Source organism: Natator depressus, chromosome 4 (assembly GCF_965152275.1).
Source record: "Natator depressus isolate rNatDep1 chromosome 4, rNatDep2.hap1, whole genome shotgun sequence".
Classification (NCBI taxonomy): domain Eukaryota; kingdom Metazoa; phylum Chordata; order Testudines; family Cheloniidae; genus Natator; species Natator depressus.
Genome location: NC_134237.1, coordinates 15,729,746 through 15,756,478, shown reverse-complemented (window position 1 = coordinate 15,756,478; position 26,733 = coordinate 15,729,746). Strand labels below are relative to the sequence as shown.

The following is a 26,733-nucleotide window of genomic DNA, read 5'->3' as shown; positions in this document are numbered from 1 at the left end:
CCACTGTGCAGAGCCCGGGGCCCTTTAAAGCGCCAGCCTGGGGAAGCAGGTCCGGTCTGACATGGCGTACTGCCTCTTGCTGGTACGCCATACCGCACTGTACTGGCTTACTTTCACCTCTGCTGATACCCCCTCGCTGGTGTCACAGCACTGATGCATGATTTAACCAGCTGTGAGCAGAGAGTTGGGCCCACGACTTGCCAGAGGCTCCAAGGCTGGCTCCCTGCCTGTCTGTTGTATTTCTTGGACGCCTAGCACGGGTGCGTTGAAGCATCACTGTGCAGTGCTCTGCTACAGGCCAAGCCAGAGCGCCCCCCCCGCAGAGTGGTCATTGGCCAGGGGCTGTACTTAGTGGGACAGCTAGTGGCACCGGAACTCTGTAGACAGGATCGCAGTTATAGTGGGCAGGTCAGCTAAGTGACCCACCAGTGACCTGAGGAGCTCCAGGGCACGGTTGCCATACTCTAACCCACCACCCAGGGTGGCCTGTGCCTGCCCCTTGCAGCCAGGCTCACTACCACCCGGGCCTGAAGGAAAGCAGATGAATGAGGACACTGCACAAGGCTTGTGGGCCGCTGCGGGTACAGTAGCTCTGAGTAAAGTGACTGGCAGGGGTGCTTAGATACAGGATACGGCACATATCATTGTAGTAAGCACCTATAGAAACACTCTGGAAAGCTCTTCCTCCGCACATACTGATTTGTCTCCACTGACTGGATTCTATTTAATATTATAACGATAATAGCTCATACACAGTGCTTTCCATCAGTAGATCTCACAGTGCTTTGCAAAGGAGCTCAGTGTTATTGTTCCCATTCTACAGATGGGGGAACTGAGGCACAGAGTGGTGCAGTGAGTTGCCCAAGGTCACCCAGCAGGCTAGTGGCAGTTGTGGAATAGGATTCCCAAATCTAAGACCTGTGCTCTATCCATTAGGTCACACTGCCATCTCTTGGGCCATGGCAGGTGCACAGAACACATACGCTATGGAGTTCCTGTCTCGCTGACTCCTGCCCCTAGGGCTGTTGCTTTATGTGCACGATTGAGTTAAAAGTTAGCAGGCGGGACCTGGGGAAATTGCCAGGCAGAAACTTGACAGCAAAGCAGACAGAGCAGGGAGGGCTAATGCTATTTTCCTGTTTTTTTTTTTATAAAGTCTCTTAGTCAGTGGAAGACGGAAGTGACTGTTTCTGTGATACTTTCCTATTAGCACATGAGCTTCCTTGTAAAGTAACGACCACGAGTGAGCATGGTGATTTTCCCATATTGCAATTCGTTGCCATTTAGGCTGCCCCTTCTGGCGGCTGGGAACAACTACGCTTTATTGCACAAGAAATGTTCTTAGCCTTAGTGAATTGATGAAAGTGTTGGCTCTGATTCTGGGACAGGCCCCTTCTCCCCTCCCCAGCTGAGAATTCCTCTGGTGCACGATTTCTCTCGGGGGTTGAGGCTGGAATATCAGTGTGAGGTTCTGCAGGGAATAGATCCTGGGCCTGAGGGACAGATGGCCCGTCTACAGAGTTTCCTGACAGCCATGGTAGAGCCATATGCATGATCACATTGACCCTGTGGAGATAAACACCACAGGAAGAATCAGTGTGGAAGGCCACACTGACCACTTCCCTCGTGGTCCCTGATTGGCCTAGGTGCCCTATTTAAGCCCAAGAGAAGTTCCAGGAAGCGTTCACCTAGCTGCATAGGCTCCCTAGCCAGTGGTAGCGACTAACCTGCCCCTCGACTCACTCCTGGATTTCAACCCTGACTCAGACCCCCGGCTCTCCTCCTTGAATCCTGACTCTGAACCTGACACCCTGGCTTCGGGGCTTGGACTCTGCCTCCCGCTTCAACTTCTGGTAAGTTTTGGGTCCTGAATTTGTCTTCTGAAAGAAAGAAAGAAAGAAAGGAGACACAGAAGTTAGAGCTAAATAAGAAAAGAGACAAGGACTGACAATACTGAAGACCCACACTGAAGTCCATAAGTGACCTCTACCCAGCTTCTGTTGCTTCCTCCATATCTTTCAGATTAAGTGGGTCTAACCATACCAGACGGCACAGGGTTTCTTGGAAATACAGCATCCTGCCGACTAGGGAGACAGCTAAAACACTCAGATTATTTTTTAAAGCTATGCTACCTGTCATCCTGCAGGTGAAAAGGTAAGTCCTCTAGCTCCCTAAATCAGCTGCAACACATCCCTCCTACCTTTGCTGGCTTTCCGGCTTCCAATCTGTGATTGGCTACAGCACTAGCTCCACAGTAGACTTTGTCCATGAACTTGTCAACTTCTGCACAAAAGCCACAAGTGAAGGCAAAGTCGGTCACAAGAACACAATGCTAGAAATGTCAGTGGGGGTAGGAGCCCTGATGATTGGTGACAGGACAGAGGCCAAGGGAGGAGAGAGAAGATGGGAGCAAAATAATGGAGTAAAAGGAGGCCCAATATAAGCTACTGAAAAACAAAGAAAAAACACAAAGAATTCCTGGCTGCCAGGCTACCAGTTAGAGACTTGCTAACATTCCTAGCACCAAATCACTGGGATTTTCCTGTAAGGGATGAGAGGAGGAGGATTGAAAAACCTTGCTCTAGAAGTTCATGGAGGATAGGTCCATCAATGGCTATTAGCCCCTATCCTGCTGCTAATGGATGTTACTATTGGTTTTAACCTTTGAGTAACATGGAGGTTTCCACTGCCTAACCACAGGGCAATCATCTGTTCATCAGTTCACATCAAAATTACGCCTCCAATCATGGATGAAAAAAATCGATCCTGGAGCAGCCCTGGGTATACTGCTGATCAAACTCACTGGAGAAAAGGAGATTATAAATAGCCCTAATGCTCAATCAGTTTGATTTTTCTAGACTGTTTTTGTGCATTTCCTTTTGTGCTTATTAAAAACAATCCCACTGCAGCAAAACTAGAATAAAGACCAATTTAGTGGTGGCCAGTAAGTAGGTGTTGATTTTGTTTTTTACTTGTGAATAAATGATTACTGGAAAATCAGTTGAAAACATTTCATTTTGCTTTATAATTATTATACTTGAATGAAACATAAAATATGGCCTCAGTCCTGCGAGGATGTCACTCATTTTAATCCCAAAATTCTCTTTTTCCATGCAAATTTGGTGTTTCTTGAGTGTTATTTTTGAAAATTGTTTACATCAGAAATAAAGAAAATAAGAATATGATCATAGGCAGTTATTTCAATGAAAGAAAGGAATCCCACAGCATTTTGTGCTTCCTACATATTCAATTATTGTGCGTCCTTCATTTTGGGTCTTTGTCACACATTTCATCCCATATTTGGGCCTTTGCAGGCTGACAAATCTGTTGCTAACAACATTCTGTGCTCATTGATCTAATTACAGGATTGTGGCCTATATCAGTGCAGCAGTATTCGTTGCACACCATCCCAGCAAAAATAAGCCATCATTTCTTCTTAAATAGAAAAATGGGTGTATGAACTTGAAGTTGTGTCAGCTATGTGACCTTTATGCTGTATGCTGCTCTGCAGAATGTTCAGTAAACATATACTAGCATACCTACCCTCACTAGATGGAAATGGAAGAATTATTGATAATAATGCAGAAGAAGCAGAAGTGTTCAATAAATATTTCTGTTCTGTATTTGGGGAGTAAACAGATTATATAGTTTCATCATACATACTATCCTTAGACTTCTGTAAGGTGTTTGACTTGGTACTGCACAAAATTTTGATTAAAAAACTAGAATGATATAAAATTAACATGGCACACACTACATGGAGGAAAAACTGGCTGTAAGTCTAAAAATGTAACTAAACGGGGAATCATCGTTGAGTGGAGTCCCTCATGGATCCGTTCTTGGTCCTATGCTATTTAACGTATTTATCAATGCCATGGAAGAAAATATAAAATCATCATTGATAAAGTTTGAAGATCACACCAAAATTGGCAGAGTAGTAAATAATGAAGAGGGCAGGTCACTAATTCAGAGCCATTTAGATCGCTTCGCAATCTGGGTGCAAGCAAACAATGTATTTTAATACAGTTAAATGAAAATGTATACATCTGGGAACAAAGAATGTAGGCCATATTTAAAGGATGGGGAAATCTATCCTGGGAAACAGTGACTCTGAAAAAGATTTGGGGGTCATGGAGGATAATCAGCTGAATATGAGCTCCGAGTGTGACGCTGTGGCCAAAAGAACAAATGCGATCCTGGGATGCACAAACACGGGAATTTGGGTAGGAATAAAGAGCTATTTTACTTCTGTATTTGGCACTTGTGCAACCACTGCTGGAATAGCGTGTCCCATTCTGGCTTTCATATTTTCTCTTTTCTGTTTTTCCTTCACTTTCTCCGCCGAGTCCTTCTCAATGTCAAAATGGAAAGGGTAGGGGAAATGATGGTGAAAAAAGGAAGACCAGGATACCAAAAATGAAAAACAAAATAATTTGATAATAAAAATTTCCTACCAAAATTTTTGATAAATATTTCAAATACATAAAAATGGTTCCTTTTCCCAAACTGTGGAATAAAAATTACTTTGTAATTTTGTGCACATTTTCTCATTGTCACCAAGCTCTGCTGTTCGAATATCAAAGCCTAGATTCAGCAAACTGTACCTGCAAAAACCATTCTCCTCGTGTTGTTGGGTATAATATGCACAATCCCTCTGCTGTCCAAATTGGTTCATCTTGTCAGCTCACAGAGGGCTCCATCTGAGAAGATGCTTACTCTCTGAGAGAGGAGTAGGTAACACTTTAATATTAAGGTCCCAGGCCTGCAGGGATTTACATAGGTTGGCAAAAAGGAGAGCTAGTTAAAAGATTCAGATTTTGAAATTTTCTGAAAGAAGTGGACACATTTTTCATGATTATTTACATATTCATTCTGTGAAAAATGTTCCAACATTTCAACAAGACCTAGTCGTAAGTTTACCCTAATGTTTACCCATAGAAGTCAAGAATGGGTCTTTAATATCAAAGTGTTACCACGTCTACTTTTGAATGTGCTCAGAGATTCGCAATAGGTAGACAGAAGTATTAAATTTATGGATCGAGTTCATACTGAAGTCAGTGGAAAGATTCCCACTAACTTGATTGGGACTTGGAATGGGTCCCAAATCAGCTAAATGGTCTGTCACTGATTTGAGTGAGATTACTCCCTAGAGCTGGTCAGGGATTTTGAAGCTAATGTCTTTGTTTGTTGGAAAAATGCCACTTCATCAAAAGTGAAAGGAAAGGGTTGATTCCAATGAACTTCCCCTTTTGACAAAAAATTGAAAAAAGTTTTGGAATTCGCAAAACATCCCACTTCAACTCTTTCTACAGTGAAACAGCTCCATTTTCAGTTCAAAATTACTTTTATTTCAAAATGTAAGTTAATTTATAGTAAAAATATTTTAATAAAAAGTCACTAAAAAGATCAGAATAAAAATGAAACATTTTGATTATCCCAACCGAAAAAAAAAATCTGGATTTTTGGTTGATGAACATTTTCAAAATTTTGACTTTTTGTCCTGATTTGGGACAGGAAAACTCTTTGAAATCTCAAAAAATTCTCATGGGATGCCCAGCTCAGCTACTCACGTGAGTCAAGTTCATTGGTATGTGCAAGACCATGCCCAATAACTTCTAGGGAGATGGAATCATAGAATATCAGGGTTAGAAGGGACCTCAGGAGGTCATCTAGTCCAACCCCCTGCTCAAAGCAGGGCCAATCCCCAACTAAATCATCCCAGCCAGGGCTTTGTCAAGCCTGACCTTAAAAACCTCAAAGGAAGGAGATTCCACAACCTCCCTAGGTAACACATGCCAGTGCTTCACCACCCTCCTAGCGAAAAAGTTTTTCCCAATATCCAACCTAAACCTCCCCCACTGCAACTTGAGACCATTACTCCTTGTTCTGTCATTTGCTACCACTGAGAACAGTCTAGATCCATCCTCTTTGGAACCCCCTTTCAGGTAGTTGAAAGCAGCTATCAAATACCCCCTCATTCTTCTCTTCTGCAGACTAAACAATCCCAGTTCCCTCAGCCTCCCCTCATAAGTCACGTGTTCCAGCCCCCTAATCATTTTTGTTGCCCTCCGCTGAACGCTTTCCAATTTTTCCACATCCTTCCTGTAGTGTGGGGCCCAAAACTGGACACAGCACTCCAGATGAGGCCTCATCAATGTCGAATAGAGGGGAACGATCACGTCCCTCGATCTGCTGGCAATGCCCCTACTTATACATCCCAAAATGCCGTTAGCCTTCTTGGCAACAAGTTGACTCATATCCAGCTTCTCGTCCACTGTAACCCCTAGGTCCTTCTCTGCAGAACTGCTGCCTAGCCACTCGGTCCCTAGTCTGTAGTGGTGCATGGGATTCTTCCATCCTAAGTGCAGGACTCTGCATTTGTCCTTGTTGAACCTCATCAGATTTCTTTTGGCCCAATCCTCTAATTTGTCTAGATCCCTCTGTATCCTATCCCTACCCTCCAGCGTATCTACCACTCCTCCCAGTTTAGTGTCATCTGCAAGGACGGACCCTTGGGGCACTCCGCTTGATACCGGCTGCCAACTAGACATGGAGCCATTGATCACTATCTGTTGAGCCCGAGAATCTAGCCAGCTTTCTATCCACCTTATAGTCCATTCATTCAGCCCATACTTCTTTAACTTGCTGGCAAGAATACTGTGGGAAACCGTATCAAAAGCTTTGCTAAAGTCAAGGAATAACATGTCCACTGCTTTTTTGTCATTCACAGAGCCAGTTATCTCATCATAGAAGGCAATTAGGTTAGCCAGGCATGACTTGCCCTTGGTGAATCCATGCTGACTGCTCCTGATCATTTTCCTCGCCTCCAATTCTGAAGCACTTAATTCCCTGAGGACCTGCTCCATGATTTTTCCAGGGACTGAGGTGAGGCTGACTGGCCTGTAGTTCCCCAAATCCTCCTCCTTCCCTTTTTTAAGGGATGGGCACTACATTAACCTTTTTCCAGTCATCCGGGACCTCCCCCGATCGCCATGAGTTTTCAAAGATAATGGCTAATGGCTCTGCAATCACATCCGCCAACTCCTTTAGCACTCTCGGATGCAGCGCATCCGGTCCCATGGACTTGTGCTCGTCCTGCTTTTCTAAATAGTCCCGAACCACTTCTTTCTCCACAGAGGGCTGGTAACCTCCTCCCCATGCTGTGCTGCCCAGTGCAGTAGTCTGGGAGCTGACCTGGTTCGTGAAGACAGAGGCAAAAAAAGCATTGAGTATATTAGCTTTTTCCACATCCTCTGTCACTAGGTTGCCTCCCTCATTCAGTAAGGGGCCCACACTTTCCTTGGCTTTCTTCTTGTTGCCAACATACCTGAAGAAACCCTTCTTGTTACTCTTAACATCTCTTGCTAGCTGCAACTCCAAGTGTGATTTGGCCTTCCTGATTTCACTCCTGCATGCCTGAGCAATATTTTTATACTCCTCCCTGGTCATATGTCCAATTTTCCACTTCTTGTAAGCTTCCTTTTTGTGTTTAAGATCAGCAATGATTTTACTGTTAAGCCAAGCTGGTCACCTGCCATATTTATTATTTCTACACATCGGAATGATTTGTTCCTGTAACCTCAATAAGGATTCTTTAAAATACAGCCACCTCTCCTGGACTGCTTTCCCCCTCATGTTATTCTCCCAGGGGATCCTGCCCATCAGTTCCCTGAGGGAGTCAAAGTCTGCTTTTCTAAAGTCCAGGGTCCGTATTCTGCTGCTCTTCTTTCTTCCTTGTGTCAGGATCCTGAAATCGACCCTCTCATGGTCACTGCCTCCCAGGTTCCCATTCACTTTTGCTTCCCCTACTAATTCTTTCTGGTTTGTGAGCAGCAGGTCAAGAAGAGCTCTGCCCCTCGTTGGTTCCTCCAGCACTTGCACCAGGAAATTGTCCCCTACACTTTCCAAAAACTTCTTGGATTGTCTGTGCACCACTGTATTGCTCTCCCAGCTGATATCAGGGTGATTGAAGTCTCCCATGAGAACCAGGGCCTGCGATCTAGTAACTTCCGTTAGTTGCCGGAAGAAAGCCTCATCCACCTCAACCTCCTGGTCTGGTGGTCTATAGCAGACTCCCACCACGACATCACCCTTTTTGCTCACACTTCTAAACTTAATCCAGAAACTCTCAGGTTTTTCTGCAGTTTCATACTGGAGCTCTGAGCAGTCATACTGCTCTCTTACATACAATGCAACTCCCTCACCTTTTCTGCCTTGCATGTCCTTCCTGAACAGTTTATAACCATCCATGACAGTACTCCAGTCACGTGAGTTATCCCACCAAGTCTCTGTTATTCCAATCACGTCATAATTTCTTGACTGTGCCAGGACTTCCAGTTCTCCCTGCTTGTTTCCCAGGCTTCTTGCATTTGTGCGTAGGCACTTAAGATAACTCGCTGATCGTCCCGCTTCCTCAGTATGAGGCAGGAGCCTTCTCCTCTTGCGCGCTCTCGCTCAGGCTTCCTCCTGGTATCCCACTTCCCCACTTACCTCAGGGCTTTGGTCTCCTTCCCCCAGTGAACCTAGTTTAAAACCCTCCTCACTAGGTTAACCAGCCTGCTTGTGAAGATGCTGTTCCCTCTCTTCATTAGGTGGAGCCCATCTCTGCCTAGCACTCCTCCTTCTTGGAACACCATCCCATGGTCAAAGAATCCAAAGCCTTCTCTCCGACACCACCTGCGTATCCATTCGTTGACTTCCACGATTTGACGGTCTCTACCTGGGCCTTTTCCTTCCACAGGGAGGATAGATGAGAACACCACTTGCACCTCAAACTCCTTTATCCTTCTTCCCAGAGCCACATAGTCTGCAGTGATCCATTCAAGGCCATTCTTGGCAGTATCATTGGCGCCCACGTGGAGAAGTAGGAAGGGGTAGCAATCCGAGGGCTTCAAGAGTCTCGGCAGTCTCTCCATCACATCGTGAATCCTAGCTCCTGGCAAGCAGCAGACTTCTCTGTTTTCCCGGTCGGGGCGGCAGATAGAGGACTCAGTCTCCCTGAGGAGGGAGTCCCGACCACCACCACTCGCCTCCTTCTCTCGGGAGCGGTGGTCGTGGAACTCCCTTCCCTAAGACAGTACATCTCATGCCTTCCAATCGGCGGGTCTCCTTCTGCTCCTTCCCTCAGATGTATCATCTAGTCCACTCTCCGCATTGGTACCTGTGGAGAGAACATGAAAACGGTTGCTTACCTGTATCTGTATTGCTGGTACACGGATGCTCCCCTTTCTTCTTCTGGAGGTCACATGCTGCCAAATTTCTTCACCGTCCTTCTGTCCCCGCAGTGCAGCCTGCTCTGAATATTCAGAATGTTGTGCCCGTAGAAGCATATCCTGACGTCTGTCCAGGAAATCTTCAGTTTCTCTTATGCAACGCAGGGTCGATACTTGTTTCTCCAGACCGTGAATCTTCTCTTCCAATATGGAGACCAGCTTGCACTTTGCACAGACAAAGTCGCTTCTGTCCTGTGGAAGAAAGACAAACATGGCACATCCTGCGCAGGTAACAACAGCTGAACGCTCACCATCCATATTACCTTCCTTCTAAGAGATTCCTCAGGTGTTGTAGTAACTACTCAGAGAAGCCTGCAAGATGAAAGCCTCAGTGGGCTCTCCCCAGGAGAACTCCCAGGCAAACTCCCTCAGTTAGCCTCTCCGCTGTTCGCCATCTGTTCCAGGAGCTGTTCTTTTCAGGTAATAAAGATGAGCCTGAGGTGTCCAAAGGGGAAATGTTAGAAATATGAATACTTTAAACAGCAGTATGTTAACAAGACTGAAGGTAATCAGCCAAGAGTTCTGAAGGAACTTAAGAATGAAGTGGCTGAGCTGCTGACAAAGAATATACAATTTATCATTAAAATTAGCTACTATACAAGAGAACTGGAGGGTAGCCAATGTTATAGCTATCTCTTAAATAGGACTAGGGGTGATCCCGGGAATTGAAGGCCAATGAGCCTTTCACTTCAGTAGCTGATAAACTGGTTGAAAGTAATGATCAAAAATAGGTTTATAAAACACATTCATTAGCATAACATGATCAGGACAACCCAATGTGGCCTCTGTCACTGTCCTTTGATCATTTCCTTCCCAAGGGAAACTGTCCCTCTCTGATCTACTAGAATTATTTGAGAGAATTCGGACAATTAGTGGCTAAAAAAGAAGAAAGAAAGAAAAAAGCCAAGATGGTCACAAATGGGTGCTCTGAGTGATTACTTGACTTACCACTGGTGCCTCAAGGTTAGCTTTCTAAGGCTGAGATTTTCAAAGGTGCCTAGGTGGCTTAGGAGCATACCTCTCATTGACTTTCAGTGGGACTTAAGCTCTTAAATTAGGTGCTTTCAAAAATCCCACTCTCTGGTCCATAGTTAGGGACCTAAATAAGTGGCCTGATTTTGACAGGCACTGAGCACCCAGCTGACATGAATACGTGCTAAGGATGTTCAGCAGTTCTCAGGAACTGGTGAATATTGTCTATGTCCCAAGGGAACTGATCCAAAGAATTCTGAGGTTAGTGGAAAGGCTCCCATTGACTTCAATAAGAAGTTTTTGATCATCCCCCAGAATGCACCATCCATTTAGGTGCTTGATTCTGCCACTGTTAAAGTCAATGGTAATCTTCCCACGGTCTTCAATAGGAGCAGGATTAGGGCCTAAAACGAAGAGACCAGCTATGCTTACTGAAAGAAGAGGAACTCTGTTGGACCTGCACTCTGAGCTGCTTTGATTTTTCTTTTTCATTCTCTCCTTATTGAGGTCAGAACGGACACTTTTTTCACCCGCAAGAACTTCAGATACAAGTGTCCAAGCTTCCCATGGGGAACGACTGTATCACCGCAGGCACGATAAGGTTGCCGTTCCTTTTACTTCCCTTGCCACCTCCAGGAAGGCCAGAGCCTGTCAGCCCCCACCCAGCCAGGCACAGAACCACGCTAAAACCTGTTGTTCTGGTGGTAGGGAGCACCAACTCCACCCCATAACTAGACTACTTGTGTAGGAGCCCCTGTCAACATCGCCCCACCAGCAGCAGGCTGGGATGGCAGCAGCACAGGTTCCCACACCCGTACAAAGTCTGCTTCTGGCGGGATTGTTAGTGGAGCACCATCATTCAGAGACAAGATGAATACGGCAGTTCACACCTCTGGGAGCTATTGTTGCAGGCCATCTGCAGACTCAACCAATCACCAGTTACATTTACGTGACGTTTTCAAGCTTTTCTTCACAACCACAAGGGCTAGAAACATTGTTCTTCCGTGACAGTTGAGATTCTGATCTCATTATTGACTATAATATTGACTATAAAATAAATCTGTTAGTCTCTAAGGTGCCACAAGTACTCCTTTTCTTTTTGCGAATACAGACTAACACGGCTGCTACTCTGAAACCTGTCATTATTGACAATGAGCTGGAGCACTAGGCACAATGCTATAATGCCAATGCCATACTTCTGCCATATTTCCTTGCCCATGGGTCCATTACCCCAGACCCTTTTCCCCTCCCCACCATCCCTCCAACTTCTCTTTATTACCATTCCCCACCCTCACCCCAAACTCCCTGACTGTTGAAGAGAGCAGGAAGGGTGAGGGTTTACTTACAGTTGAGGAATTAAGACAGTAGATGCAGACTGAAGGTTGATTAGCCCATCACTCTCCATTTCCTGATTGCTGAGTGCATCCACGCTCTGGTTTAAGGTTACATTAGCATATTTTTTTGCTTGGAATTTGACTGAAAAGAGAAAAGGAAGAGGAATGAGCATTTGAAGCTAGAGATTTAGACCAGAGCTCTTCCTTAATCTCAAATATGGTGTCCCAGATTCTTGGTTTTTCCAAGCTGTGCTCAGCACAATTCAAGAGGTAGGAGCTACAAAGGTGGCTTAAAACATTAGACCTAGCTGGCTGGGCACAAGACTAGTCCCCGAAACAAAATGGAGTTGCCTTAGGACACTTCTTTTTTATGCTGGCTGCTCTCTCCAGTAAAGGTCATTCCAGCAACCAGGAGTTGCCAAAGGGCAGGGTTGCGGCCACACCTCCTTTCCCTGAGCCATGCCGGAGAAGCTGGGATGAGGGTTGTGTAGGACCCCCCTCTACTGGCCCTCCCACATTTCCGAGAGCAGCACAAAGAAATTGGAGTGAGTGCCAGGATCTGGCCCAATGTTTCCTACCAATGTGACTATTTGGGGCTAGATCCTCAATGGTGTAAATTGGTGTAACTGCTGACCCCAATGGAGCTATGCCAACTGACACCAGCTGTGTATCTGGCCCACTTCCTTTTATGCAGTATTTTCCATTTTCATTTCTCTTTGCCTTTTCACTGTTCAGGGCCCAATGCACACTCCGATTTCCAGAATACTTCAGCCAGCGTTTGTCCTGCATTGGGACTGCAAGATCAGGGGTTGAACATTTAATGAAGTGATGTGATGTAGCAAAGGCACAAAAAATCCAGGCATTGTAAGAGAGGAGGGGAAAATGCTATAAACCATAATGTAATGCAGATGAGAAGCACAAAGAACCTGCTCAAAATATAACCATTTTATAATTGTTTTAAATTTAATTTACTAACTTCTACCAGAGGAGCCCTGCTAAATTCACAGTATCCCTTTGCCCTTGAAGGAGAATACCCAAGGAGAGCAAATAATGAGAGAGAGAGAGGAAGGGGTGGGAAAACTATTTCCAGAGTTCACCGTTAATATTACTTTCCTGTTGTGTGTATTTTTAGGGACAAGACAGAACCAATGGAACTAAGGTAAAGTGAAATAATGGAATGCAATGCTGTTTGGAAAAACTGCATTTTACTCACTGGACGTCCATCACTGATAAATGTTGCTCTCTTGCAATTCCCAAATGCACTGACACCAGTGTGGACAGAACAGACCCGCTAGCCAACCTGCAAATGTCCTCACAGTCTTGTAGTCCAGTAAATGGGGCAAGTGCAGTTAACAGCAGCAGAGAAATGCTTCCTATTTGATTTTATTAACTGATTGACATGAATTAATGCATTAGGATATTTGATTGTGTCATAAAATGTGTATATGAACATCATGATTCAATTTAATGTACCCATTACTGCTTGATGTGCCATTATATTAGACTAAATTAAAAGAATTTTATGGAAAAAAAATTACAATTAAAGACTCAAAATTGATTACATTCATAACTTAGAAGAAGATATTCACTTCTATTAATATTTTGAATAATGACAATAAAAGTACTAGAAAACAACACAGTCTATTTGGAAGTGGACAAAGAAAAGAATGTCAGATAAACAAAACCAATGCAAACTAAAGTTAGGATTCTTCAGAATATCATTTATGCTCAGGTTAAGAGACATGGGAACAAATAAGCGATACACCTACGGCAGTTGCTATTAAAAGGTTAGTGTTTGGCAAGAGCTCCAATGCAACACAACACAGCGGTTTCTAAGAAACAATGGTCTCCCTGCTGTGTAAATATTGGTCATTGTTTATTTTTTTCCTGTGGTGTGCACTGTGGTAGTTTCTATTTTACCTAGTAGATGACAGCTAAAATTTTCAAAATGAGTCCTAAAAGTTATGTTCCATATTTAGCACCTAAATAGGTGGCCCATTTTCAAAAGCATGCAGCACTCAGCAAACTCCCACAGAAGTCAATGGGAGTTGCTGAGCACAAACCAACTTTGAAAATCAGCCCACTTTTATTCAGGTGCCATGAGGAAGGACCACTGATAACACAATTACTACTAGCAGCCAGACGTGGGATAACTTTATTGTTGGAAAAGGACAGATTCCCCCATATTAGTGGCCTGGAGAAATAAATCATGGGAAAACTTTTCAATGGAAAAAATGACAGACAGCCTTATATCAGGATCAAATGGATTTTATAATATATGGCTGTAATTTTGGAACTGGAACAAAATAAATATATAGATAATGATAAGACGTTGTCCAAACACAGACTGGTATTTTAAAGGTAACAAACAGAAGTTAAAATTTGTTTATAGTTAATTGCATGGAAATTTCATGTATGTTAACAATAACAATATAAAAAGTTTTTTAAACAAACAAATAAAAAGATTTCAGAGGCTCTCTTTAGACATCTATTGTTGAAAATCTTAGCACACATTGTTATTAGTTTACTGGATTTCTTTTGCTTTGATATGTAACCCTTGCGCCAGATACCCTGGGCAGCAAAAAGGGCCAAGTTCTAATGTTGAAGGGTTCCTTCTGAAAACGTAACAAACACTGGCTCGAGCCCTCTCCCAGAAACCTGGAAAACTATTAATCACCCTGTGCATCCTTGATAGGCAATACTTCCACCTTGAAAACATGGAGTCCATTGTACAAGTAAACAAAGTTTACTGGGGGAAAACGGGGCACAAAATAAAGCTGGGAAAGTCAGCAATCAACACTATCTATTAGATAAGACTGCTTCCCCCCAGAGTGTCTTAGCAATAGCTTTAACCTCAGCCCTCCTCTCACAGCTGTGAGTGGCTAATGAGTAGGGTGACCAGATGTCCTGTTTTTAAAGGGACAGTCCCGTTTTGGGGGATTTTTTCTTATATAGGTGCCTATTATCTCCCATCCCCTGTCTCGTTTTTTTCACAGTTGCTATCTGGTCACCCTACTAATGAGGCACTGCAGTAGGACATCAGCCATTTCCCTCCTCTTCTGCACCCCACTCACAGTTTGCTGTCCAAGGTTGGTGGAATCCAAAATTCAGGCATATCCATTTCCATCCCCTAAGGGAAGGGATTACAGCTTCGGTGCTGACTAGGGAGGGCCTCACTGGAGTCCCACAATGAGGCTACTGGTCTCTGCAGCTTCAGCCCAAACTACCTCAGTGCCATTGCCTGCCTCAGCTCTGACCATCACCTCTACACTGTCCACTGCCTTGAAGCCACCTTAGCTCTGTTCTGAGTCTTCAGAAAAGGATCAACGGCAGGTAGGACCACCAGGGAGGCACTCTCAGCAGAACGTAAGAATCCCTTTACTCTCTTTTTAGTGTTGCCCAGATTCTCTTACCCAACTGTGCCAGACTGCAGTTTTGGTCAGGGTGACCCCTCACCCCAGGCACACTTGGTGCAGTCCTCTTGTCCTTTCTTTCCCAACTGGGATAATAGTGAGGTATTCCCTTCAATTTCAAAACTTAACTGTATTTTAACCAAAATGCCCAAACATTTAAACGTAACTGAAATGCAAATGAGGCCACGTGCAGTCAGTCATTTCCCCTCGCCCACCAACTGGTGCCGGCAGAGACCTCCCTCCCCTCTGCTCATCTCCCTGCTATCAACAGGTGTCAAAAGTGAGCTCCCTACTTTCTAGGGCTTCAGGCCACAAGGCTTACAGTATACTAAAAAATATAAAATATGTTCAACTGAGTCTGTTAAAAGGTGCTGTTACAGGTCGGAGAGTACAGAGATAGTCATTTGCACCAAAAGAAGTGGGATCCCACGTGACTTCAAATTTCCTTCATGAAGAATTGTGTGTCCCCCTCACACAAATTGTGGACTTTTTTCACACATCATGTGCCAAGTGGAAAGTACCCACATAACGTGTGTGTTCAAGTACCCACATAACATACAGTATCTACCCAGTTGTAACGTAGTTGTTATCTCACTCAAATAATATTTGAAAACCAGTCTTACTCTGAGAATGGAGAATTGAAGTCCCCATGGAAATATGTCTGGGAATATTCTCTTCAGGGCTACCTCCCTGATAGAGAGAAAATTCAAGGAGAAGAGAGGCAAGATATCACATAGGCCTATCACACTTGCTCACATTTCATCTGCCACAAGATATGCGCTGACCTTGAGTTGACCTCACAGTTTACAGAATAAAAGAAACAGATACATCAGTGAAATCTGCAACATTTTACTGGTATAAGAACAGATGGAGAGGCAGGCAGGCATGCAGCTCCATCACCTGCTCTAAAAATACAAGTTGAACTACATTGATTAGCAGAGTACTTTTAAGCAATGGCACACATTCCTTGCCATCATTTACTTCCGCATATGAAGTCTACAATGCAAAGCATAGGAGGTACAATAGGTTAATGCACTAGCCCAGTGGTTCTCAAACTGGGGATTGTGACCCAGATCGTGTAAGTGGGTCATTGGATGCTGCAGTCTTCACTGAAACATGTTAAAAATCTACCCATCCAGCCAGGATGCACCTTGACAGCCGGTGGATCACGCTATCCTTCTTTTCTAGTATTTGCTGACCTGGCACAGGCATCTGGAAAGGTAAAGCAGTGCCATGTCCCTGCACAGAAATGCTGTACCTTTGGTGCCCACTGTGAGTGAAATTGACCCGGACCACACCATCTTACTTCGTCAATTTCACTCACAGCAGGAAGTGTGGGTAAAACTCTTCAGTGCAGAAGCCTGGCACTATTCTATGAACCTGAAAGAAGGGAAAAGAGCTCAGAGCCTGCACACTGAGAATAAAGGGAGAGAGAATTAGGAAGGAAGACAGAAGCAAACACACAAAGAGGGAGAAACTGACAGAGGAACACACAGACAAAGAAATGTACAGGAGCATACAAAGAAGCGAGTGAGGGAGAGAGAGAACACAAAGGAAGAAAGAGTGAAATTTCCAGGATTCCTACTCCCAAACATGTCTCCAACTCACTATGTTAAACATATTCAACAAATAATTTTGGTAGCCAACCTCAAAAATTTGGTAGCCCAGTAGTGCAGAAACAATACAGCAAACCAAAATCAGGTGAAAATTGAATGATGCAGGAGTTCTGTCAAAAAAAATAATCATAGGTGATCATGTAATTAAAGACTATATTATAATGCATACGCATAGGGGGGGCCAAATTAAGGTTTCACAGGCAACTGTAATTCTGGTATTTCTTGATTTTTGAGTGCTTGAATAGGCAACATTCTTTTAACATAGGGGTTTTTTTTGTATCTAGTTTCCTAGGTTTGTAAACAAGCAAACTGAAAAGACAGCAATTCCATCATATGGGATCATATTGACAACCACATGGTTCAGCAGCAGGGTTGGAACTAGAGCTGTGTAAATAACTGAGTTCTCAGTTCACAGCCAGTTCTCAAAAATTGAAGAAAAATTCATTTTGGGTTGAACTGAAACAAAAATGTTTTGAATTTTTCAGCAAACTGAAAAGCTGGGGGGGAAAAATCAACTCAAATGTACAGACCCCAGGAGATGCCGCTGCATGGAAGGGCTGGGGGTGGGACAGCCGTGCCGGAGGAGTTGCCGACGCAGGGCCACCCACCAGCCCCACATTCTGCCCCTTACAGTCCTCCAGGACCTAAAAATGGCGTTGGGTGATTAGCCAAATTCACTCAAGTTGTAACACCTGCAGGGAGGTACCACCTCCCGGGAAGACTTGCATATATTGGTTCAAATTGGACCAGCAGATAGAGAAATGGACTTTGGGATAAACTGCCTGTGTTTAAACTGACTCAGGGCCTTGTTTCTGATCCAGCAAACAGACAGGACCTTCTGACCAAAGGGAGGGCCCAAATCTGTCGGGAAGGATTCGAAAGTCTGACACCAGACAGAGCCTTTGTGGAGTTGGGATGATCTCTGGTGAGCTTATTAGCAGGTGGGTTCTTCTGTTGTTTTAATGTTTTCACCTTAAGAATAGAAAGGGCTGCATCGTACCTTGTAACTGTGGGCAATTCCGCTGTTTATCGCCACAATGGAAGGCAGGCAAAGCAGGCATGCTCAGGCAGTCTGACTTGCTGAGGAATTCACACTGTCGCCAGGGAACCATGCAGCCCGGTCAGGAGGGAGAGATATCTTCAGACATATTAAAAGGTTTTAATTGTTATTCAAAAAAAAAACCAGGGGGAAATAGAAATTTATTAACACTTGATGATGAAAAGGCTTTTGACAGGGTAATTGTCCTTTTTAATTTTCAGCTTTAGGAAAAATAGATTTCCCAATAGAATACATTTACTGTAGAGGTGGCCAGGAAAAAAATATTTAGATTTTTTTTCCCCTCACTGAAAAATCAAATTTCCAATGAAACATTTTGTCAAAATCTCAACATTGAGAAAATGTTGACCCACTCTAGGACAATAGATTAAGCCTATCTATCTTGGGGTTTTTATGATCATGTAAAACCAACGGCAATGGTCCAGACTCTCAAAAAGTATTTAGGCTCTTAACTTCCTTTGTAATCAATTGAGACAAGGTGGGTGAGGTAACATCTTTTATGGACCAACTTCTGACAAAAGATATGATTCCCCCCACCTTGTCTCTCTAATATCCTGGAACCAACATGGCTACCACACCATTGCACATTTGAAATCAATGGAAATTAGGAGCCTAAATACTTGAGGATCTGCACCTAAGTCTCCCGTGGACTTCAAGAAGTCTCTGGCACTTCTGCCTTTTTGAAGTGAAAACTTTGCTTGGGGTAGGGCTTTGGGGATGGATACATGGTAGGAATTAATTTTATTCATTGCTTGGGTTTTGGTTGGGTTCATGGGTGAAAAAGTGCCAGTGTTGGGTGTCATTCTTATGGTGGAAAGGCTTTTTTTGAAGAGGAATCCATGAATGACAAGCCTGAAGACTTAATGGCTAAGATTTTCAAAGGTAGCTAAGGGATTTGGATGCACAATTAATTAAAATTAATGGGGACGGGACACCCAAATCCCTTAGGCACCTTTGAAGATCACAGCTAGTGGCTATACCTCAAAGCTTTGGGATTGATTTTGAAGAATTTTAAATCTGGAATAAAACTAGGGAACATCCTACATACAACCTCCTTTTATGCAGATGATGTTTTATTCTAGATTTAAAATTCTTCAAAATTAATCCCAAAGCCATTCACAAGAATAAAGGAATGAGACTCAATTTCTGGCTACATGATAAATGACAAGAAACAGAAGCTATGATGCTAAGCAGCTGGAAAGCAAAAGGGATTCAAATATCGAGGAGTGCGAATGTGTCAGGTACCCTAAAATCTTTTAAAATTGCCTCAAATGTTGTGCTCCTCCAAGACTCTACAATATTTCAAACTTTTTTTCTGGAGTCCATGACTTTCGTACTTTAGCTCTTCTTATGATCATTAGCGTATAATATTTTTATTAGAATACCACACAGAGGCCCCAGTAAAGATAGTGAATCTTGCCCATATGCTCAGGGTTTAGCTGATCGCCATATTTGGGGTCGGAAAGGAATTTTCCTCCAGGGCAGATTGGAAGAGGCCCTGGAGGTTTTTTGCCTTCCTCTGTAGCACGGGGCACAGGTCACTTGCTGGAGGATTCTCTGCTCCTTGAAGTCTTTAAACCACAATTTGAGGACTTGAATAGCTCAGACATAGGTGAGGTTTTTCGCAGGAGTGTGTGGGTGAGATTCTGTGGCCTGCGTTGTGCAGGAGGTTAGACTAGATGATCATAATGGTCTCTTCTGACCTTAGTATCTATGAATCTATGTATGAAAACAAAGTACTTATCCAGAAGAATTTACAAACTAAATAGACATATACAAATAATGTATACATTTGTGGGAGCAGAGAGTAGGCGGCCAGAGGGAGAAGGTTTAAAATCAAATGCATAGTCTTTGTATGTACTCATATAGTTTACATTAAAAATCTTGGCCATGATTTTCAAAAGTCACTAATGATTTGGGGTGGCTCAATTTCCAGGGTGCCCAATTTCTGATAAACTTTTAAAGGGTCTGATTTTCAGTGGGTTTGTGCTCAGCACTTTCTGAAACTCAGACTCCTTCAAAGTGTACCAGGTTGGGCACACAAAATCACTAGCTAATTTTGAAAATATCGTCCGCTATTGTTATAGAAAGGTGAAGTGCCAACTAGCATCATCTGACCTTCAATCCAGACATCAGAAGTTGTTTAATTTCTTACAGGCATCACAGCAGAGGTGATATTTGCAGCAGGAGACAACAGTGGTCTTATGGAATGTCCTCTTGAAGAGATGCCAAAAAGCAAATGGTTGAAGAAAAAAAAAAAAGGTACAAAGTATGTCGGATTTTTAATTATATGTCTCTTTCCCCAACAAACAAGTGCAATTAAAGTTAATCATTTCTATCATATTACACAATGCCTCCATTACTAATGGAATCAAGAAGGCATGAAGGAAAAGCGCATTAATACATAAACACTCACTTTTCATATCAGATGAGTATTTTGTACTCTAAACACACTCAGATATAGTAGTGCTTAATTATGCATCACCTGCGTTACTACATAACTATGTCAAATGCCTTTAGAGAGACAGAGAAACTGACTTAAAACACTCCACATCCCTGTGGATACTCATTTCCCCTTATGTACTGAAAGCATCCAGAAGATCCTCCAGCATTAGTCTTTGACAGTTGTCACCTCTGTATACTTATGAATAAACCAGTGCGTCTCTCAAGCTTCCACTGAGCCCAACTGTAGCACAGCACATGAGAGCTACAGGAGTTTCAGTATGTCGCGCAAATGACGAACAGTGGAAACCACAGAAAAGATCAGAGTGTTGTATAATTTATACGGCACAGTACAATGTAGTGCAATGTTTGGAATCTCAGATGCACAGTACAGGGTCAAATTCTGATCTCCCTTCCACTGGTGTCCATCCAGAGTAGCCCCACTGTAGCCTAGGGGTTTACTCATGATTTACACCAGATACAAATGAAAGCAGAATCTGGCCCACTCTTTTTGATCTCATATTGAAACCATGTTTCTCAACAGTAAGGTTTTCAAATGACATATTCATTACTCTTTCATCCACTATTATATAATAAATATTATGGGCTAGATTGTGACTTTAAGCATAGCACTAAGCTAGGGTCACTATATGAGCTGCACCTCTCCTGGTTTATCCCCAGAAGAATGGTGCCTCAGATACACCCCAGTGTCAGATTCTTCCTATGCTTCCCCATTTCTTGGAGTGAGGGGACAGGGCAGGAAATTGGAGCACCCCTATATGGAGCAATTGCTATTGTGGGGTCTGCCTGCACACCCTCTGTGTTCAGAAGGCTCTGCACTGGCCAAGGGCTGATCAGCAGAAGAGATCAGCATACAGCAGGCTCTAGTTTCTATGTTAGGTAATGTCTGAATAAAGAAAGAATATAATTGTTAAATACAAGCTCTCCACGTCCTAATAAGAACAATGCAACCCCTCTGCCAGCTCGTTTGCAGGAAATGGAGTCAAAGAGCCATCTACTCCCTGCCCCTTAAACAGCATGTCTCAGGATTCGGCCTGCTGTGAAAATATCTGAAATATGGATGAATATTTGAAAAATGACAAAATTTTGTACTGATTCCAAGGTAGGGGTGGGATTAGTGGCTGTGTGCAAGTATATGATAGAGAGAGAGAGAGCAAAAAAAAAATCATAAAAACTGGCAGTAATTTCAACAGAAATTCAGTAAACTTTTAACTTCACTATTTTCATACTACTTATGTGAATTTCACAACTTTTATAAGATTCTACAAAATATGGACTCTGCACGCTTCCTTCTGGTGTAAATCCATGCACAAAGGAGATGGGCTGGATCTAAAAATATTCCTGGCCAACACTTCATAGCATGTCCCTAAAGCACAGTGCAACCTGAGCTGTTGCATCAGATGTAGCATGGGGGCGGGGGTGTCTCTTGAAAAGGCGTGGAGGACGTGACAGAACAGGCTCTCACAGAGAACATGGATAGTCAGAAAGTTGGTTTGCAATAAAGCAATATATGTCTATTGTGATAGACCCAGGCCAGTTGGGTACAACAGAGTAGCCTTATTGGGATCCAGGAGGTGGGCGGGCAAAGCCCGCCCACTGCTAAGGGATCTCCCCCCAGCCTAAGGGGGGGGTCCACAGGACCTGGAAAACCAAGTAATTATGGGAGACAACTAATGAACAACAGGGACGGGAGTGCGGTCCAAGGGTCAAACGAAGGGAACCGGACGGGGACACTGAGCAAAGAACCCCGGACAGCGCCCACTGCTCCTCAAAGGCGTCAAAGGAGTCAGTGGACGCCGCCCAGAGGAACTCTGCCCGGAGGCATGAACGGACAGAGGTTCGGAAATAGACCCCGCAGTCGCAGGAGACTCCATCGGCCAACCTCCTCACCCTGATTTTATAGATGGCCACTTTAGCCAGGGCCAGGAGGAGGTTGACCAGGAGGTCCCGCGACTTAGTGGGGCCACGGACAGGGAGTGCATAGATAAGAAGGTGAGGAGAAAAGTGCAACCAAAACCTTAACAAAATATTCGTGAGGAGCCGGAATAGGGGCTGCAACCTGGCGCACTCCAGGTAGACGTGCGCCAGGGTTTCCCTCACACCGCAAAAGGGGCAGGTATCCGGGATTGGGGTGAACCGCGCCAAGTACACGCCCGTGCTCCCCGTGAAGGAGCCGTACAACAGAGTAGCAGAAGGCAGATATGCTGGCCACTGGATTAGCAGTTTTCTGTTCCCTGACTGACCAGAACAGGGGCTGCTCCAGGCTAATGAGAACACCTGACTCCAATTAACCTGCAAAGAGTCAGGTGAGGACATTAAGTTAATGTGAACACCTAACTCTAATTAAGGCCCTTCTGATACTATAAAAGGGCTCACTCCAGTCACCCTGAGGAGAGCCAGAGTGGCTGTAGGGCTGAGTAATGAAGACACCCTCAAGCCATCGGTAAGGGAGCTCTTAGGTAAGGGTGAAGAAGAGAGAAGTGGGAGAGCTGTGGGGAAGTGGCCCAGGGAAATGTAGCAACTCTGGCAGTGAAAGGTTGGCTGCCAAGAGCTGCTGCCATTAGGGTCCCTGGGCCAGAACCCGGAGTAGAGGGCGGGCCTGGGTTCCCCCCAACCTGCCACTACAGAAACACCTCCTGGGAAGGGAAGATGGGCCCCTGTCAGGACAGGAGGCTAAACTGTTTGGGAATAAGCCTGTAGGGACAACAGAGACTGTGGGAGTTCTCTCACCAACCTCCTTGCTGGCTTGTGATGAAAAGGGCTCAGACTGTAACCCTGGCCCTAGAGAGAGAAGGGCTACATGGAGAGTCGCAGTGAGCCTCTGAGGCTAGCATAAACCGCCTGGAAGTGTGGGACCCATGGGGACAAGGTCGGAGCTTGTATTTGTATTAAAATTCTTTGAGCCCTAGGGAGAGATGAAAAGGCAGGAACCAAACAGCAGAATATGTACTGCAGGATTGGTGTCTCCTTCTAAATGACCTTAAATGGAGATCTGGGTGTTTTTACCTTAGGAAAATGTGTTGGTAGAATTACCTTGGTTCTAAGAGGCAGCAATGTTTAAGACTCCATTTTAAGTCTTGTGGAAGGGGACTGACTGGTCAGAAGCTACGAAGGGTGGAGCTATGGGACTAAAACCTGCCCCAGGTTTTTATTTCTTATGGAGCTGCTTCTCCAATTTTGTGCATTAATGTTTTGTCTGGGATGTTAAATTTTAAAAAAAAATCCTTACTTTTCTGTATTTTTAATGGACTCCTGACTTTCTGATTTTTTTTTCCCCTTTGCTGCTCTATTACAAGTCTGTGCCCACAGAGGACATTACAAAGCAGCTGTATACATCTCCTGTAACACTGACTAACACCTGTGAATTGCTTTCGTGGCAGGTCTGTGACAGTGTAATCTTTACCTTTGTGGAGAGGTTTTTACAGTTGGCATGGTGGGCATCCCTATTTCACCACAACTCCAGCTCTATTGCCATGGAAACATCCATGAACAGGCAATGCACGGCTAAGGTTTCTTCAGCTGGCATTTTAAAATAGCCTTTCCCATATTTGCTAATAGGGCACTGGTCCCAGTGCCAACCATAGAAGCCTTAGTAGAACTTCCCCATGCAACTTTGTAGTCTTATGGAGTCTTCTGAAAAATCTATGTATATACATGCAAAGAGAGAGAGAGAACCTTGATCTCACACACACAAGGAAGAAAGGTCCAGTGATTAAGGCAGCAACCTTTAGTGGTTTAAATCCCTGATCCAAAAGACTTCCTGAGTGACCTCAGGCAAACTAGTCAGTCTCTCTGTGCCTCATTTGCCCATCTGTAAAAGCAGGATAATAGTGTTTCTCTGTCTTACCGAGGTGTTGTGAGAATAAATACATTCAAGATTGTGAGGCACTCAGATGGGATGGAGGCCATGTAGGCACCTGAGATGTGTTTATCCATATCTATCAATCTTTCTTTAATATCTATACAAAATACACTGTGTTTTTGTGTGCGGAGAATGGTCGAAAATTGGACAAAAGCTAACTGTTGCAGTGTATGTAAAAGGCTTGTTTTAAAAAAAGCACCAGGGCCCCTAGTCTATTAAAAGCCCAGTGCCAGAGTACTTACAAAGGGCAATCTTACAAAGCCCAGTGACATGTTATAAAGTTTCCAGAATCTGCATAATCCAAATAATTACTTTATATACGTTTTTGTGTTTGACACTCTGCCAAAACAAACAATTAACAGTGGTGTCTTGGTTGCATTAAAAGCAAAAGGCAGATAAAGCGGAGGACACTCATATTCAGCAGGAACAGCTTTTACTGTAATAACGAATCATCTTCAAAAATATCTTTAAAAAGTAAATAATTGGCACAGAGAAAATGCATTTTTTTAATTTCAGAGAAGGTGGCTCAAGCCAATTAGCCTGAGCAGCTCATCATTACCAGTGCTGTTTGAAATGTTTTTAGTTAAGGAAGGTCAGTACTTGAAAAAGTGAAAAACTGACAAAATGTTCTCTTGTAACCAGCTCTTATAATTATTGTTGCCCCGGGGCAGAACTCTGGATATGTTTACTAAAATATTTTCAATATGGTTCAGACTGGCTATCCAATAATCAAATTAGGAAGAGATAAAAAATACATTTATTGGAAAAAAAACAACCCGAAAAACATCAACACTTTGAATTCCTTTCTAAGGGGGTGCCTTTAGTCAGAAAGACTTATCATTTCCTTCTGTCCTCACAACTCTGTGGGACATCTGTCTTCCCATGATTACCCCAAGTCATTTCCACCTGTCTACGCTGCAGTAGGCCTGAGGTTGATCCTTGCCAGCTCAAACCCCACCCTGCAAAATTCCTCTTCTCTTCAACAAGACAGTAACCTCCACCAAGCAGGCTGACAAGGCAACAAATCGCCCATAAACAGCCCTGAAAATGAACATGGCGCCAGGCTCTATGGCCTCCACTGTGACCCTGCACCATCACCCTTTGAACTTAATCAAAGAGGAGAGGGGAAGTCCTGCAGGCAAGATGTTTTCTGAGGTTATTTTGGGAAAATCAGGCATCCCAGAGAAAGGAAATAGGACTAAAACAATGGGAGTCTCAAATTAGCAATTGTCATCCAAACATCAAAACAATGATAGAAATGGATTGAGTCAAAAATCCACTGCTCCATGCTTGAATTTTGTCTCAGTTTAATGAGCATCCGATTGATTGATTGGGTAATTAATTAAAAAGACAGGAAGTCCATATCTTTAGACTTGAGATGGGACTGGACACAAACTGCAGGTCTGAACACACTGGGAGCTTTTCAGGAAGTCAATAACACCTGAATCTAGATCCAGTTTTGGTATCTTGCCCACAAATCTATAATGCTACAAACCAAATTCTCTAGCCATACAAATTGCTCGACACGCAAACCCCCTCGTACAGCACACAACATTAATCTAAATTGTCAACATTAAATGGAAGACCAGTAGCCTTCTGGATGAAATGACAATAGCACCACTTGTCTGGATGTCTCTATGTACAGAGAGTAATCTGGATAAAACAGAATCTGATTGGGTCAAAATCACTTTGGGGAAGAAAGCCAGCAGAAGTGTCACTGGGATAGTGCTTGGGGTCTGCTACAGACTCCTCAGGATTCCATTTGGATATGGTTAGAGATCTCTATATTTTTAATGAAATAAATACTACTGGGAATTTTGAGACGATGGGAGACGTTAGTTTCCCAGATACAAACTGGAGAGAAGTGCTGTTAACAGTGGTAGGGCCCAGAATTCGTGGCTGCGATAGCGGACAGATTTCTTCACCAAATAGTCACCAAACCAACAAGAGGCGATGCCATTTTAGATTTCATAGAGGACAGCCTTGGTTCGAGTGATCATGAGGGAATTCAATTTAAACTAAATGGAAAGATAAACAAAAGTACATCTGCAACTAGGGTCCTTGATTTCGAAAGGGCAAACTTTAAAAAAAATAAGGCAATTAGTTAAGGAAGTGGACTGGACTGAAGAACTCAAGGATCTGAACGTGGAGGAGGCTTTGAATTAGCTTCTACAACTTTGACTTAAAGTATCTGAAACCTGCATCCCAAAGAAGGGGTCAGAGGGCGGAGGGGGTGGGGGGAAATGTAGGGCAGGGTTGCAGACCAAACTGGATGAACAAGCATCTCAAACTGCTTATTAAGAGAAAGCAGAAAGCCTACAAAGAATGGAAGATGGGATGGATCATCAAGAAAAGCTACCTCTTGGCGGTCAGAAAGCATAGGGGAAAAGTGAGAACTGCCAAAGCCAAGCAGAGTTGGACCTTGCAAAGGAAATTAAAACCAATAGTAAAAGGTTCTAAAGCCATATAAATAAAAAGAAAACAAGGAATAAAGAAGTGGGACCATGAAGCATTGAGGATGGGGTGGAGGTTAAAAATAATCAAGGCATGGCCCAACATCTCAATTAATTATTTGCCTCAGTTTTTAATAAGAGTAATGAGGAGCTTAGGGGTAGTGGCAGAGCGGCTAATGGAAACCAAAATATGGAAGTAGAAATTACCACATCTGAGGTGAAAGTCAAACTGAACCAGCTTAATGGTAGCAAATCAAGGGACCCAAATAATCTCCATCCAAGACTACGTAA

General features: G+C 43.6%; 1 long non-coding RNA gene across 1 annotated transcript in view; it reads right to left on the bottom strand.

Moving 5' to 3' along the window:
• Positions 1 to 692: 692 nt before the first annotated feature.
• The window catches only part of LOC141985762 (uncharacterized), a 247,807-nt gene continuing 221,766 nt past the window's right edge, over positions 693 to 26,733 (bottom strand). The window contains exons 2-5 of the long non-coding RNA XR_012639010.1: positions 11,591 to 11,720; positions 9,536 to 9,707; positions 9,192 to 9,464; positions 693 to 1,880 (exon numbers count right to left, since the gene is read on the bottom strand). This is a non-coding gene — a long non-coding RNA (uncharacterized LOC141985762). The remainder of the gene's footprint in view (positions 1,881 to 9,191; positions 9,465 to 9,535; positions 9,708 to 11,590; positions 11,721 to 26,733) is intronic.